This window comes from Erythrolamprus reginae, chromosome 1, assembly GCF_031021105.1.
Source record: "Erythrolamprus reginae isolate rEryReg1 chromosome 1, rEryReg1.hap1, whole genome shotgun sequence".
Classification (NCBI taxonomy): domain Eukaryota; kingdom Metazoa; phylum Chordata; class Lepidosauria; order Squamata; family Dipsadidae; genus Erythrolamprus; species Erythrolamprus reginae.
Genome location: NC_091950.1, coordinates 253,565,665 through 253,582,768, shown reverse-complemented (window position 1 = coordinate 253,582,768; position 17,104 = coordinate 253,565,665). Strand labels below are relative to the sequence as shown.

Below are 17,104 nucleotides of genomic sequence, written 5' to 3'. Positions count from 1 at the left end.
ATAACTTTATTAGCAACACATTCACATTAATTCAAGTTTGGCAGAGAAACATTTCAAAAATTACATAAACAACTTGTTAGAGGAAGTGGATACAATGGATTAAAACCATCCATGTCTAAGACTTTGGACTTAGAGCATGATAAAATATGATAGATGGCCTAGAACACTATTTCATAAACAGTCATCCATTAACTTTGATAGAAGTTCAGAAGAAAGAGGTGGAAAATGAATGCACGCTTCTTCCTCTCTTCTCAGCAATATGTTAGCCCTGTGTATACTAGATACTGATGCAGGGATCATTTTATGAGCCCTTGTACGTGTGACTAAATATTTAACAGAAATATCCATGGATGAAAAACCATTTTAATCTTAAGAATATTACAATAAAAGATACCATTAAATAAATATGGCCCACAAGATTCCATAATGCTTTCAAATGTATGTACAACACGACTATTGATAAATATTTATTAAATTGCTATACGATATGACATACATCTATTTTACATTTTGATAAGATACTTTAATAAATGAAAATAACTTAAGCATATTTATGTCTTTCAGATTTCTATGCATTTCAGTTTTATAATGACAATATTGCACACACATTTCTTAGAATACTTTTATCAGCAGTTAATTTTAAAATCACAGTAAACGTATAACTAGTGGTTTGTATATTACAATAATAATGACATATTTTAATTATGAATGTGTTAACTATTTTAAACATTTAATGCAAAATAATCTTTGCTTAACATGCTGTTAATAGTGAACTATTTTAAATATGGATGAAGCTGCTTGAGTTTAGCTTTCCTTGACAATCCAACTCTTAAAGGACGACAGCATGTTTTAAGAGGCTGTATTCTTATAATTCCACTGAGTAGAGAGTTTCCTATATTTAAAAAAACACAACATCTTGAAACCATATTATGTGTGTATTTTCATTATCTCTTATCAAACAAGATTAAAAGTGATCTTAAAGAACCCCAAATAAATTTCTAGAATGGCAACCATAACTAAGGAAATATCCACAATCAACATCCTCAAACAATTACCCCTGATGTCATGCTAGAGGTCTCCAGAAGCGGCCCCACACTAAAGTACAGCGACGGATCAACGGCTCCCCGACTGTGCAGAATAGTCTGCACTAACGAATCTTCCAAACAACAATTCATCAGGACCATGAACACCATTGCCAGAAACAACACCAAATACAACAAACTCAGATGCAGACCTGACTTAACATTACTCCAACGTATCCGCTCCCGTGAACTACGCGCTGAACTCAGGAGACGGTCCGAACTCGGCGAAAATAACCTCTACATTGACTACCGCTCTGATTGCATCAGAACCAAAACCTACAACCCTCCCTTCATCGTCAAACCCGCTACCCCTCCACAACTTTCCAACACTTCTCCACCCACAATCCCACATCAACAATCGGACCTCCCCAGCACCTCCAGCAATGAATAGGAAAATGCGCCCCTTACTACCTTGCCTCAATCCTGCCACAACTCAACGCGATCCAATCCCCTTCCTGAACTCAAACACAACCTCAAATGCAAACTAATCAATGCAAGAAGTTTAATCAACAAGTTATCAGAATTCCTCCTTCTGCTCAACACCAACTTATTTGACATAATCTTTGTTTGCGAAACATGGCTCAACTGTTCCTTTCCTGACTCCATCATTACACAAAATAACTACCTGGTTTTCCGGTCCGACCGCAAATCCCGCAGAGGAGGTGGTGTAGCCATATTCTACAAAAGCTCACTCAATCTAAAAAACATTCAAGTCGCACAAGATTTATTCCTTCCTGAAACCCTAATCTGCGATCTTTCCCTTAACACCACTCTCCGCTTTTTACTGTGCTACAGAGCTCCAAACTATGACACTTCCCATGCATCAAAATTAACTTCCCTACTAACATGGGCATCCTCCTGCCCCTACCCCATCATCTTCCTAGGTGACCTCAACCTACCACACATCAACTGGACACTAAACGAATGCTCCACCGAACCTATACATACCGCCATCTACAACACCGTCACCAGCCTGGGACTGGAACAATTAGTATTAAACAACACCAGACTCAACAGCTGCCTCGACCTCATCTTCTGCAATAGTAAAAGTGCTATTTATGGACTGCATATCATAGAACCCTTCTCCAACAGCGACCATAGTATGATCAACTTCAACCTCAACCTACGCCATCATAACATTCAACAGAACAACGTGTCACCTAAGTACAATTTCAGGAAAGCTAACTACGAACTCATAGACGTCAGTCTCTCATTTATTAATTGGCAATCCCTCTTCTCCAACTGCATCTCCATCGATGACCTCTACAACACGTTCTTACTCCAAATCAATAGACTTATAGATCTGTATGTTCCAATTACTCCTCCTAGAAGAAAACAGAAAAACAACATTCCCATCTCATTAAAGAAACTACAAACCAAAAAAAGATCCCTCTGGCGTAGAAACAAAAAAGGTCCTGTAAACAACTTTAAAAACCGCTACAGAAGAATATGCCAACAAATAAAAGTAGAATGTCTGAACTACCGCAGTAAACAAGAGGAAAACCTCCTACGCTCCAAATCTAACCGTGCCTTCTACAACTTCGTCAACAACAAACTTAACGACTCCAGACCTATTCCACCTCTCATTGGACCACACAACAAAGAGTACCACGACGACCCATCCAAAGCAAATCTTTTCAACTCCTTCTTTGGCTCCGTTTTTGTTAACAGTAATAACTCATCCCCCCTCTTCGCAAATCGCACTCCTAACTCATTAAATAACCTAAGCCAAATCATCTTCACCACAGACTACGTTGAAAAAGCAATCCGTGATCTCAAACCTTCCCTATCTGTCGGTCCAGATGGTCTTTGTGCATACTTCCTAAGAAAACTCTCATCTGCCATAGCTGAACCTCTAAGCATTATCTTCCAAAATTCCTTCATGACCAGCACTCTCCCCAAACTGTGGTCAAAAGCAGTAGTCATCCCCATCTTCAAAAAAGGAGACCCATCACTAGTTGACAACTACAGACCCATATCACTATGCTGTGTACCTTGTAAAATCATGGAATCAATTATAAATCGTTCAATCACTCTCTACTTAGAATCTAACATCCTACTATCAAAAAAACAATTTGGATTCCGTAAGAAACTATCCTGCAACCTACAACTACTCCACTGCAAAAACATCTGGACTACCCACCTTGATCAAGGAAAATTCATCGATGCAATTTATATCGACTTCTGCAAAGCCTTTGACTCAGTGGTTCACGACAAACTTCTCCTAAAACTCAAATCCTATGGCATCTCAGGACTCCTCCACAACTGGATTACCGCATTCTTGTCAAACAGACAACAAGTTGTCAAAATCGGAAGCGCCATTTCCTCCCCTCTCCCTGTCAAAAGCGGCGTTCCCCAAGGCAGCGTACTAGGTCCTACTCTTTTCATCCTATACATCAATGACCTCTGCGATAATATCGTAAGCAACTGTGTACTTTTTGCCGACGATGTGAAACTCTTCAACACCACCGACAACACACTCACTCTTCAAAAAGACCTTGACTTCATTTCAGATTGGTCCAACACCTGGCAACTTCAAATATCAACCAACAAATGCTCTACCCTCCACATCGGCAAAAAGAATCCAAACCACATATATGAACTGAATAAACAAATCCTCACTACCAACCAACACTCAGTAAAAGACCTCGGAATACTCATTTCAAATGACCTAAGTGCTAAAGCCCACTGCAACAATATCGCCAAAAAAGCCTCCAGAGTTGTTAACCTGATCCTACGCAGCTTCTGCTCCGGCAATCTCACACTACTCACAAGAGCCTACAAAACCTATGCCAGACCCATTCTCGAATACAGCTCATCTGCCTGGAACCCACACCGCATCTCAGACATCAACACTCTGGAAAACGTCCAAAGATACTTCACCAGAAGAGCCCTTCACTCCTCCACTCGAAACAGAATACCCTACGAAAATAGACTAACCATCCTGGGCCTTGAAAGCCTAGAACTACGGCGTCTAAAACACGATCTAAGTATTGCCCACAAGATCATACGCTGCAACGTCCTTCCGGTCAACGACTACTTCAGCTTCAACAGCAACAACACAAGAGCACACAACAGATTCAAACTTAATATCAATCGCTCCAAACTTGACTGCAAAAAATACGACTTTAACAATCGAGTTGTCGAAGCATGGAACTCATTACCGGACTCAATAGTGTCAACCCCCAATCCCCTACACTTCTCCATTAAACTCTCCACGATTGACCTCTCCCGATTCCTCAGAGGCCAGTAAGGGGCGTATATAAGTGCACTGATGTGCCTATCGTCCCCTGTCCAATTTTCTTTTCTTACCTCTTTTATCTTATATATTCTCTCCTCTATATATATTCTCTTCCTATCCACTTCCCTTCTTTTTACTTCCTATCTTTATATATATATTCCTAATGTATATTCTCTCTCATATGTATTGTATATTGGACAAAGAATAAATAAATAAATTAATTAATTAATGTTTCAACTACTGAACATAAAACAAGAGAAGTAACTATTCTCATTCCCAGTCAAGCACAGTAGTAACCATTTTTCAGATAAATTATTTAGAACATAGAGATACATATAGGAAGTGTTCCTTTACAAAAAATGACATTTTATTTTTTAGAAACAATAAAAATGAACACTATAGAATCTGCTTTTTCTGTTTGGATTTGGTCTAATTCTCTCATGATATCCTCAATTCTAAGTGACTGTGGACAACTCCTTGTGTTTTTATTGTTAAAATGCAAATGAGCACAGGTAGTCCTTGACTAACAACAGTTAATTTGCATTGGTTGCCGATCAGTTTCCGATCACAATTCAAAGTGTTGGTTATGACCTATTAGCCCTTCATGGCACCGGACCAGATTATCTCAGGGACCGCTTTCTGCTGCACGAATCCCAGCGACCAGTTATGTCCCACAGAGTGGATCTTCTCCGGGTCCCGTCAACTAAAGAATGTTGCTTGGTGGGACCCAGGGGAAGAGCCTTCTCTGTGGTGGCCCCGGCCCTCTGAAACCAACTCCCCCCAAAGATTAGAATTGCCCCCACCCTCCTTGCCTTTCGTAAACTGCTTAAAACCCTCTTCCCCCTAGGCCTTTACAATTCTATGCATGGTATGTATGTATGTATGTTTGGTTTTTTTAATATTAATGGGCTTTTAATTATTTCTAACATCAGACTACTATTGTACACTGCTTTATTGTTGCTGTTAGCCGCCCCGAGTCTCCGGAGAGGGGTGGCATACAAATCAAATCAAATGAATGAATGAATGAATGAATGACGGTTGCAATGTGCTGGGGTCACCTTTTATGACCTTCTGATAAGCAAAGTCAACAGGGAAGCCAGATTCAAGTAACAACCATGTGACCAACTTAACAACTGTGTTGATTCACTTAGCAACTGGGCAAAAAAGATGCAAAAAATGTAAAAAGTGGCAAAATTCATTTAACATCCCACTTAGCAACAGAAATTTGGGGTTCAATTATGGTTATAAGTCAAGAACTCCTTTCCTCTTCTATGCTGATGTTTGGATTTCCTAATTATTCCCAGTCAATTACTTCCCAGGTCCAACCCTGCTTAGATTTTCAAAGGAATTAGAGATAATGAAGGTAATAAAAAGAACTGGTATGTTTTTCCCACACCTAGGATAACATTTTCATGGATTGAAGGAGATAAAAAACCCAGAATAAGGAAGCATTGGCAGTTTGCACAAGAGAAAGAGGGAGGTTGGGGCAGCCCATGTCTAGTATTATATAGAAATGCATTTCAAATGGAAAGGTTAATGGAGCTACAGTTATGGGGGGGAAAGAAATGGGTAGAATTAGAAAAAGAAATTAATAATATAAATAACAAAGAACTATTATTTAAAAATTGGAGTAGAATTGAAACCAGTACCTTAAGCGATCCTTTTAAAGCATGTTTAGAAATATGGCTTAAATGGCAGAGGACAAGTGGAATAAAGGTATCCAGGCTAAATTTTATGAAACATGGAACAATGTCTATAAATGGATAGATAAGAAAAAATAAGATATATTTTTAGTTGTTTTTCTTTGTATTAGTTTTTACCTAGGTGATAATAATATTAATATTAGTTTAAAAGGACTTTTTGATGATTATGATATAGTAGTGTATGTATGTATAAGTATAAGCAATATACCAAGATGCATAATAGTTGAATTTAGCTTTATTGTTTGAATTGAAGGTTTGACACTATTTTACTATAGTAATTAAGATTATATTAAAGGTATTTTTTGGCAATTATGTTATACTAACCCTACTTAACACTCACATCAAGATCTGTAAAACTTTAACTCAAATTTATTAACTTTTTTTACTATAATAGTTAACATGTATTTAATTAGGTATTCTTTTTCTATATTTGAATGTATACTTTCATAAGAAGCGGGGGAAATATACCCCCACTTTATGTTTATTGTTTGTATGTATTTGTTTGTTTTTATGAAAAAAATAATAAAAAAATTGAAAAAAAAAAAATATCAACGCTACATGTATTGAATATAGGGGATGATGTTAACCTAAGTAGAATTATTAAAATATTAAATAGTAAAGGGATAATGAGAATTGAACAATTATATGAGAAAGATGGAAGAGTTAGTAGAACTAGTTTGGAATGGTGGATTGGTAAACAGAAATGGTTGCAGATTAATGCAATATGTACATACTTAAACAAAAGGGAGAATAAAGAAGCCTTCTTACGGGAAGAAAATAGTTTAGAAAAAATAATAAGTGAAAAGATAAATGAAAGTAAAGCACAAGCCGGTAATATATATAGAATGCTATTGCAGATGGAAGAAGAAGTAACAAAAAGTTTAACAAGATGTTGGCAGGATGATTTACAAATAGATGAAAGAGAAATGAAAGAAACAATAGAAAATATATACAAGATTAAAAATACGAGAGTTAGAGAGATGAGAAGAAAAATCTTACATAAATGGTATTATACACCTGTACAAATTGCACACTTCCAGGGGAAAGAGAAGGGCAAATGTTGGCACGGGTGCCAGAAAAAAGGAATTTTTATGCATATGATCTGGGAGTGTGCAGAAATTCAGAAATTCTGGAATGTAGTCCAGAATGAAATTAATAAAATGTTAAACATTAACTGGATTATTACAAAAGAAATAGCAATTTTAATTAAATACGTATAGGGAACTAGGAGAATTTAAGGAAATTAAAACCGCAGCATTGGAAAGTGCTCAAGCGGTGATGGTATTAGGATGGAAAGATTCTACAAAATGGACAGTACAAAATTGGTACTGGTATATGGTGGATCACATACATTTTGAAATTATGGAAATAAGATTAAATAATTTTGATGAGAATAAATTGGAGAAGCTGATGGTGCGATGGAACAAGGTAAAAGACTATATGTTAAGTAGAATCTGTGATGTAAATATGAAAAATAAATTACAATCACTCTTTCAGTAATATTTGTTCAAGATAGAGCCAAGGATTAATAGATAGATAAATAAGTAAAAAAAATTGAATCCTCTTGTAGGGGTGGTGGGGGTGACGGGGTGTGTGTGTTGTTAGGTGACGGGCACATGCACTGTGCACTGTTATATGTTTGTTTTATGTAAACCTATAAAACCAATAAAAAATATTTTTTTAAAAAAAAAGGATAACATTTTCTGTTTTTCCTATTATCAAGCCACCAAGATTCAGCTATTTTTCATTCACAGACAAAGCTACAACTGAGAGTGGTTGTCATCATGGTTAAGTGCTTTGTGTATTAAAAATATTTTATATCAGCCATATGCCTTTGCTCAGATTTAAATTATGCAGAATGCTATTTCCTAAGTGACAGGTTTTTTTAAATCTAAATTGTAGCTAATGGTAGAATTAGCTATGCCTCAGCAGTTGCTTTGGATGTTAAAACCAACATTAAAGAAGGGCAATTTTACCTTTAAGGGGGAAACTTAGATGTGTTGGGCCACATAAAGTATACTAGGGGGCAATGAACAGAGATCAGGCTAGAGCTATATATGTCAGACACTATTCCCTAGATATTGTTATATTTTATTATCAGATCTTGCTCAATCCAGCACATAAAAAGGAGAGAGGAAATTATTTCTATTTAAATTAGGAAAAATATCCTGGTTCCACTCCACTGAAATTGTAACTATCGATGCAACTAAGGTAAATGAGAAGCAGAATTTTTAAATGTTTTTCCTAGTTTTCCATGAAATTTATATCCCAAGTTGTTTTTACACTTCAACAAAATTTATCCAGCCCCACTCAAAACAAATTTAATAAGGGAGTGATTATAAATGGAAGTATGATAGGTAAAAATTATCTAGAAAAAGGCTTAATGTTTTCCTGGCTTGCCAATGCCACAGGTTACTTTACAAGAAATAATACTGAATGAAAATTATATATTGTATGTGAACAGTGTTTGCTTTGCTACAAAGGTAACAAAATGAATAGATGAAAAAAATGAATGTAAGTATTTTTCGTCCTGCATTTAGCTATCAAACTTATGCTTCAGGTCGGCAATTATATTAATTTCAATTTCCCCCCCAACTTCATTTTTGTAAATTTATTTTTCATTTGATTCACAGAACATGGCACCACCTAGCTACTTTGACTAATCTGAAGAAAATAAAATGTAAACAGTTTTAGTTTTGTTAGTGGTGTGAATGAGAAATCATCAGAAAACCTCAGGATTATAGACAATATAATCTGTCATCCCAGCTACATAAAAGATCACAGACTTCCTAAGAAAATTGAACTTCATGGAGAGAATGTATTGCTTTTTCTTTTCTTTCAGCACCCAGCCGGGGTATCTCCTACATGTTAAATGTAACTGAACACTAGTTGTTGTTGTTGTAGTTGTTGTTAGGACTGAATGTATGTTTCTCTTTTGTTTCGTTTTATTAGTTTTACTGTTTTATATTTTAGTTTCTATGATAAAACAATAAATGTCTTTTTAAAAAATTTGAACTCCATGGTTAATCTTCCTAACAAGAACATGTCAACTACTATAGAAGTTAAGGATCAACATCCCCTCCTTCAAATGTGAACTTCAAGCAAGAACATACTGTAAATACTAATCCCAAATGACACACTTTATCACCAGTCTGTAAATTTGTACTCTTTGCCATAATATGGCTCCTCAATATACTAACATCTTCATCAATTATCTAAAACAAAGCTTTCTTAATTCTTATCTCCCAAAGGCTCTCCTTTACTTGTGTTTTATTGATGGCATTTTCATAATCTGGATGCATCAAAATTAATCCCGCTTCAAATTCCATCATGAATTCAACATCTTCTGTCCCCCAACAATCATGGCCTAGACCTATCTACACAACATATCTTTTGATATCATTGTAAAACTACAATTCAAATTATATATCAGTCCAGCTATTGTGAGTTTGACTCACAAAAGTTTATGCCTTTTAATGCATTTAATTAATCTACAAAAATCCCTGAATTTTTGTTGCCATAGACTACATGTACAACAGTGAAGGGCTACCAAAATTTTTACTACCACACTGTGGGTGTGGTTTATGCATTTTCTTTCAACATCTTTCAATGCAAATTGGGTGCAGTAGCCCACCCCTTATGTACAATCCCAGAAGAAGGTTACAGCAAACAATTCATATGTTTTAAACATGAAAACTAAATAGGCCTGTATATAAAGTGTCACAAGATTTGAACTGATTCAAGAGCTTTTTTACCATCTTTTAGACACTGGCTTTGTTTAGTTTTAGTAAAATGTTGTTTGAATTACAAATGGTATTCATATTAATTTGTTTGAATTCAAAGCTCAGAATCCAACAAATCAACCACAAATTCATATACATTTTAAAAATATTTACCACATAAATTAAAATAAAATATGAAAACCTTTAAATAATAAATTATTATAAGGCATAATTTACCTCTTTCTGTTGTTAAATTAGAGCTTCCTTCTGTTGTGAATGTTTGAGATACGAATGCAGGTTTCCAAGATAAAGATTGTTTATAATGAGCACATTCTTAAATTTGAAAAACAAATTCACAATAAGCATTATAGCTATAAATACATCAAATTGAACTTTTTACTATATACTACAAACTAGGTCTACAATGTAGCAACTATGTAGTAAAATTTCCCCAACTTGATATAATAAATATATAATATAGACCTCATACATTATACACTCGATGTTTGATATAAAATATAGCAACTACATTAAAAAAACCTGATGTTTTATTACATCTGTTCCATTATAAGTGTTGATGTATTAACTCTTACCAAGCCTGACCATCTTCTACAAATTAATATGTCAAGCATGACTATGGTTTGCACTAGAGCCCTTTTCTTTCTTTTTCTGCCAATGTGATTTGAATAGCACCATGCAGCTAAATGCAGCTGCATTTAATTATTTACAATGCTTTCAGTATTAACAGATTATTAACAAGAGTTGGAAGGGACCTTGCAGGTCATTTAGTCCAACCACCTGTCCAAGCAGGAGACCCTACATCTGCTTTTACCTAGGATCGAACTAACAACCTCCTGATTGTGAGGCCAGAGCTCCACCTCTAGGCCACATCAGCTGGGCTTAATATTAAACTGGGCTTAATAAGTATAGTGTTGCTTTCTGGAAAATGTCACTATCATCATTCAATCTCCTAATGTCCCTGTTACTAATCAAGAGTAACACCCATTATCAATCCAAAATTTAAGCTACCACTACTATCACAAATATATATTAACAATTATTTAGATTTGAAAGAGATTGTGCATCTGTTCTCTAATACAAACCTAGTACTATTACATAAAATAAACTGACTTGCATATTTTTGGAAATAATTTACTTACTTTCAGAAGATGAACAAAGCAATTCTTCATCTGCTAGATTTGAACTGTAATTGTGGGATATCTCTTGCTCTCCAACTTTTATGTTCTGCTTAAATAAACTTTTTTTATAGCTATTTTGTTTTACCCCAGAAGTGCAACTCATAGTAATATCAGTTGTGGAAATGACTGGATTAATATTTCGGTTGACTTGATCTACTATGTTGTCAGAACAATTTAATACATGAGATTCTTTCTCAATAATATTTATTTCTGTTTGTGATAGGTTTTTTTCATTTTCCTTACTAATTTCATTGAACATACGAAGCTCTTCCAGTACTAACTCAAATTGATCTCTTCTGTTCATTTCTGAAGAAAAATGCCTTTCTCTCAAATCTTCAACCCCTTTTTGTTTTGTGGAACATGAGGCTGTTAAATTGCCCACAGATTGAACAGACTTTCTACATTCCTCTTTGAAATACTGATTTCTTTTGTTTACATAGTTCTTCTTAGCAATGGCACATTTTGTCTTATTTACATCCTCAGCAGTTTGGTTTATACATAGTATTTCTGACATAATTGTGCAACTGAACAAAATATTGTTCCTATCCAGAAAGTTCATATTTTCTATTGCTTTAGCTTTGGGTGCCTTAAAAACATTTGAAATCCACGTAGTTTGATATTGGTATTGTAAAACAATTTTAAGTTTTTTAAATCCAAAGTACCTTGGTTTTGCTCTTTTTCCATACAGGGAAGTTTTACTCTGCTTTGTTTCTACACTGATCGCCATATTTTGGGATAGACAAAGATTATGAAAAGTGTTGGGAGTAAAGTGCTGGTTGACATGTAAGGACTGTTTAAAAAGTCTTTTTGAAATTGGGAAAAAATTAGTATAAATTTTGTGTTTTAGCCATTGCCTGTCTTCAAAATATTGAGATGTCTTACTTTTGCTTCCTTGTTTTAAAAGACAACTATCATTTGCACATAACTTAAGTTGTGCACAAATATAAGTTAATGTTTCAGAATGACTTCTAGTGAATCCTTTGTCAGCAGTTACGCATCGTTTGCTATATTTTTTATCAGTAATTATTACATCTCCCAGGACTGAAATGTGTTCTATATCTTCTGAATAAGAACTGAGGGAAATTTTTTTATATGTATCAAGATGAGATTTTCTATCAACAAAATAAGATGGATTATTTTGGTGATGTTTATCATCATTATATTGCATTTTATTCATTCTTTCTGTACAACCTGTTACTATATATTTTGGGACATATTTGTTATTTGTACAATTAATGCTATCTATAATTATTCTTTTTTCCCATTTGTTATGTGCTCTTAAAACAAAATAAGAATGTTTAATTCTTTTAGAAGAAAAATCATTGGTTTGAATACATGTTTTTCTATTTTTCTTTTTAATAAATGGTTCTACTGTAACTATTTCAAGTTTAAAACTTTTAGCTTTTGACTTTTTAAGCATAATTGGAATTAAAATCAGATAATTTAATAATCTAAAAATATCTGTCAAATTGTATATTGTTTCAGGAATATACAGGAATATTCTTTTCCATAAAATATTGAATTTTTTACTTTGGATACTTTGATTATTAGAAAATATTATTTGGCTTGTTTGTTTTTTTCCATAGCAAAGCATTGAAAATATATCATCTTCCCTAATATCTGTAGGACATAAGAGGCATTCTTTTGTTTCTTCTTCATTAGATTCTTCAGTTTGTTGGTGATTAATTTTATTTATTTTGTTGAGTACTGGAATATCATTTTCTGTTACAGTACTATAACAATATGTTCCTTTACTTTGTAAAAACAGCTCAAAAGCAATACATCTTGTTAATTTAAGATTTATTCCATATTTTTTTGAATAAAGGGTATATGTGTGGCGAAATATTTTGTTTCTTCTGAAATTCTTCTTTCCAGAAAATCTTTTTTGCTTTTTGTAGGATAAAATATCATTGTTCTTATGTAAAATATTTTTATACTGATAGTTCAAAGATTCAAAGTCTGACATTTTTCCATTCATAAAATAGTTACATTGCAAACAGAATTTTAAGACTTCTTTATCACTATTTTCATCACTTCTAACTGGTTTTGAAATAAGATGTTGCTCTTCTGACCCTAATATTTTACACACATGACAACAACGTGGGTCCTTTTCTTTATTTTGAAATTCTGGCACATCTCCAAATAAAGATTCTATTCTTGCAATAAGTGTTTCTGCCAAGACAATATAAAAAATTATATCTTTTGTTGGCCATTCATGTGTCTTTGCTGTTCCACTTTCTTTTGCATATGAGACTAAAGATTCGAGTTTTATGAAATCTGCATTATTTTTCTTTAACTTGCAACTACCATTCCTGGTACAACTATTAGGAGGCCATTTTTCAATGTACGGAATATTTTCTAACAATCTGGATTGTAAATTGGCATTCATATACATCCTGAAATTTGCATGTTGTCTTACACTGGTTTTTAAATTTGTACTGCTTTTCTCTCGTAACTCCAAATTATGCTGACTAAAATTCCATAATATTTTAGGAAAACAGAGAATATTGTTTGCTGATTTTTTATCTTCACTGCACATTTCAAATAACTGCTGCTGCTCCTTCTCAAAGATCACTTGATTGCTATCAATTTTACATTTCTTTGGATGTGGTTCTTCTGGTGTCCTTAAAACTGTTTTTAAACTTGAGTCTTCCATGATGTATTGTCAAAAATAAAATGTGGAAGTTCTCTATTCTAGAATGTTAAAAACAGACACAAGAAATTAGTGTATTACCATTCTAAAGGAATCTGTATTTTCATCCCAGAATTTAATGTCATATTTCAAAGGCCTGTTTTAGGTGCCTTTCTATAATGAACTACAGTGAGTAGCTTTCTGAAATCAGGACTCTTTGATGATAGCTGCCTTATTTCTGAACGTTCTCATCAGAACACATCAATAAATCCCAGGTCTCTTGCTGCTTCACAACTTCACTAGATTATTCAGCTTAACTAGGCAATAGAGTAGACATTCTGCTCGGTTTGGTTAGAGTTGGTATTGTAGGCTAGAATGTAAATCATATGCAGCTGTAATCATCCACAGCCTGATAAAATGACAATTATGCCTTCAGGGGTTTAAGAACTAGCTTCTTTCTTACTCATTTCCAGATTAATGAGTGCTTGGTACAACACTTGGCAGCTTTGAAGTCAAGTGATTATTGAATGTCTGTTCTGATCTGGGAAATCTCCTAGGTCTCTTAGGTTTATATTACTTTCCTTTTGGTACTAGGTAAAAACACAAATAACATAATAAATGTAATGTATATTAACAATATACATATTATATAATAATGGACTTTTATGTTCTCTTTTAAACAATTATGTTTAAGATCCAAATCTTAAGATTTTTATTTAAAATATTAATATTTGGATTATTAAGATTTGTTGTTAAGCAATAATTATATTAATAAAAATAACATTTTAAAAATTGTCAACATTTATACTATTGGACTGCAGCATCAGCTTTACATTCAAGTAAACTATACACTTTAGAACATAACAATAGTTTAGTACTCTAGATGTAATCCAAAAATGGGCATTCCATCGTGTGCTGGAAGGGTCATGCGTGCATGTGGGGGGGCATGGAAATATGGGTGTGGACATGCATGCACACACCCATGAATGCCCCCCTTTTTGGCATACGAACCAAAAAAGTTTCACCATCACTGACTTAGAACTTACCATCTTCTGGTTTCTAGGCCAGCACCTTAACTCTTACACCTAAATTTAATTAATTTTAATTTAATTTAATTGATCTAATGACATTTTTATGTCAGATACAAAGAGAAGCTAATTTTAATACTTTCTATTTATCACATTACAGTGAAAGAATGAATTTACAAAGTTAAAGTACTACAAATAAAAACAGAAAATAATTTTAAAACTTAGAAGTTTCTACTTTGTACAAAACATTTTTACAATTTTTTTTCTTGCTGTTTTAGAAAATAGAAACCAATGAAAGAAAATGTGAGAACATTCCAAATCCATAAAGTATTTCATTTATTGTTATTATAAACAAATTCTCTGTATAGAAAAAATTGTGCAAGGCTGCACAGAAAACTTCAACTAGAAAATGGATATACAGTGATATACAGTACTGTTAATCCAAATGTCTCTGATAAATTGTGGAGTTTTTAAAAACATAACTCTCCTTTTCAAACCAGAGATGCTGTACCACGACCAGGTAGAGCTTTTCAAGCTTTTCAAATTATTCAGTCTTCTGCCTGAAAGTACTCCCTACACTTAAAAATTGTTTACATGTTAGGAATTCAGGCTTAAGATCTTTATTTTATTTAGTGACATGCTGTGTTTCTCAAAACAGTGTCATTATCTATCCATAGACTGGTGCTGAGATCTCAAGGCTTAATGCAGTTGCCTGAGTGGTAGGCCCAATTTTAAAAAACAACACCAGGCCCTTTGAATAGTTGTGATTAGCTGCCATTTTAAATCTAACAACCCTCCAGCCATCACAGAACAAACATATCTGGCTGTTTAATCCTAGGTTGTTTAGTGCCAGAGACAAAAGGAAAATTCCCCCAATTCATTTTCAAGGCCCTCAAATTTGGAATCAGTCCCAGAGGATCTGACTCTCTAATACAGTGTTTCAGAAATTTTTGTGTGGACATCAACTGCAATTAAAATCCCCACATATTGAAATTGATAAAGTGAAGTGACACTGCCTTAATATTCTTTATCAACACATATCAAGAGGTTTTTAAAAAGGTGGTTTCCAGGTGTTTTTGTTTTGGGTGTTTTATAGAACTATGTTCATTTCCTTTAGTTCTAAAAAAAGGGCCTCCATAAACTTTTGGAATTCTCCAAGTTCCTGACTTAGATTCTATTTTTGAATTATAAAAGGGTGAAAACTATTTTTGACCTGTAAAAATGATGGAGGTTCTTAAAATTGCTGGGAGGCTAAACTACACAAGGAGATCATGAAATTTCAAATGAGGAAAAAAATAATAATAAATAAATTGTAGGATAACCCAAGAGCCAAAAAGAAAAAGCTTACCACTAGAACATGCTTAAAATGTCAAGGACATCTTTCCTATACGAGTTATCATTTACCAGAATGATACCAGGTTTGGCACTAAAAAGGATTATCCTGCTCTGTAAACTTATCAGGGTCTGTTGTGTTGCTGTATTTTAATGCTGGGCCATATTCACCAGAGTCATTCCCAAGACATTTCTGTAAAAATGGAAGGTACAGGTAACCTGAGCCAACCTTTCAGGTTATTTTATTATCTGTCCTAATGTGGAAATACTAAAGAGGCTATTTCTTCCCAGAAAAGGAGACAGACTCAGCTTGGCTTCTTTCTATCATTTTTCAGTCTATGTCTAATAAAAAAAGTCTTCATTGGGTAACTGCCTAATAGAGTGACCATTAGGTCAGTAAAAAACTAACTTTGAGATCCATCCATATGTATTATTTATTTATTTAATTTTATTTATTTATTTATATTTATTTAATTTTATTTATTTATTTATATTTATTTAATTTTATTTATTTAATTTTATTTATTTTTATTTATTTGTTTGATTTATTTGATTTATTTGATTTATTTATTAATTTGATTTCAGTGCTGCCCTGAGATTCAGGTCTGTAAAGTAAAAGGAAAGCTGAATTAAGACCATAAACAACAAAGTTGCAGTTTAACTTCACACCACCCCTTCAATTTTTTTTTTAAAAATGACTTGCTGGTCTCAGTTATGGTCACTACACAAGGATTACCTAGATGCAAAAGGAGCAGCTGGCTGCTCAAGCAGGAAAAGAAAGCTAACTAGCTACTGTCCTCCTTCTCCAATATTGTTATTCTCTCTGTGGGACTCAGAGAGCAAACTCACTGCATTGCTGAGGTAATTGTGCTGAGGTAAAAAAACAACAACACAGCAGTAAGGAATAGTCTCTTGGGAACTATTAAGGAAATTGTTTTAAACCAGCTTCACAGATTCCTGGGCACTCTTGGCTGCTACCTGAGTGACCCAATTCAGAACCTAGTCAGCCAGCTGCCTTTCCTGGTTAATGCCATTTTTTCCTTCCTAATCAGAATACATAGTAACAGAGTTGGAAGGGATTTTGGAAAATCTTATAATCCTCAAGTAGGAGAGCCTATGCTATTCTAGACAAATGGCTATCCAATCTCTTCTTTTTTTAAAAAAA

The 17,104-nt window shown here is 33.9% G+C and overlaps 1 long non-coding RNA gene across 1 annotated transcript; it reads right to left on the bottom strand.

Annotated features, from left to right (window-relative positions):
• Window positions 1-596: 596 nt before the first annotated feature.
• Window positions 597-10,414, bottom strand: LOC139160555 (uncharacterized). The gene is made up of 3 exons (XR_011557960.1): window positions 10,342-10,414; window positions 9,986-10,081; window positions 597-892 (listed from the first exon to the last, which is right to left on the bottom strand). It is a non-coding gene; the product is annotated as an uncharacterized lncRNA (long non-coding RNA).
• Window positions 10,415-17,104: the final 6,690 nt, after the last annotated feature.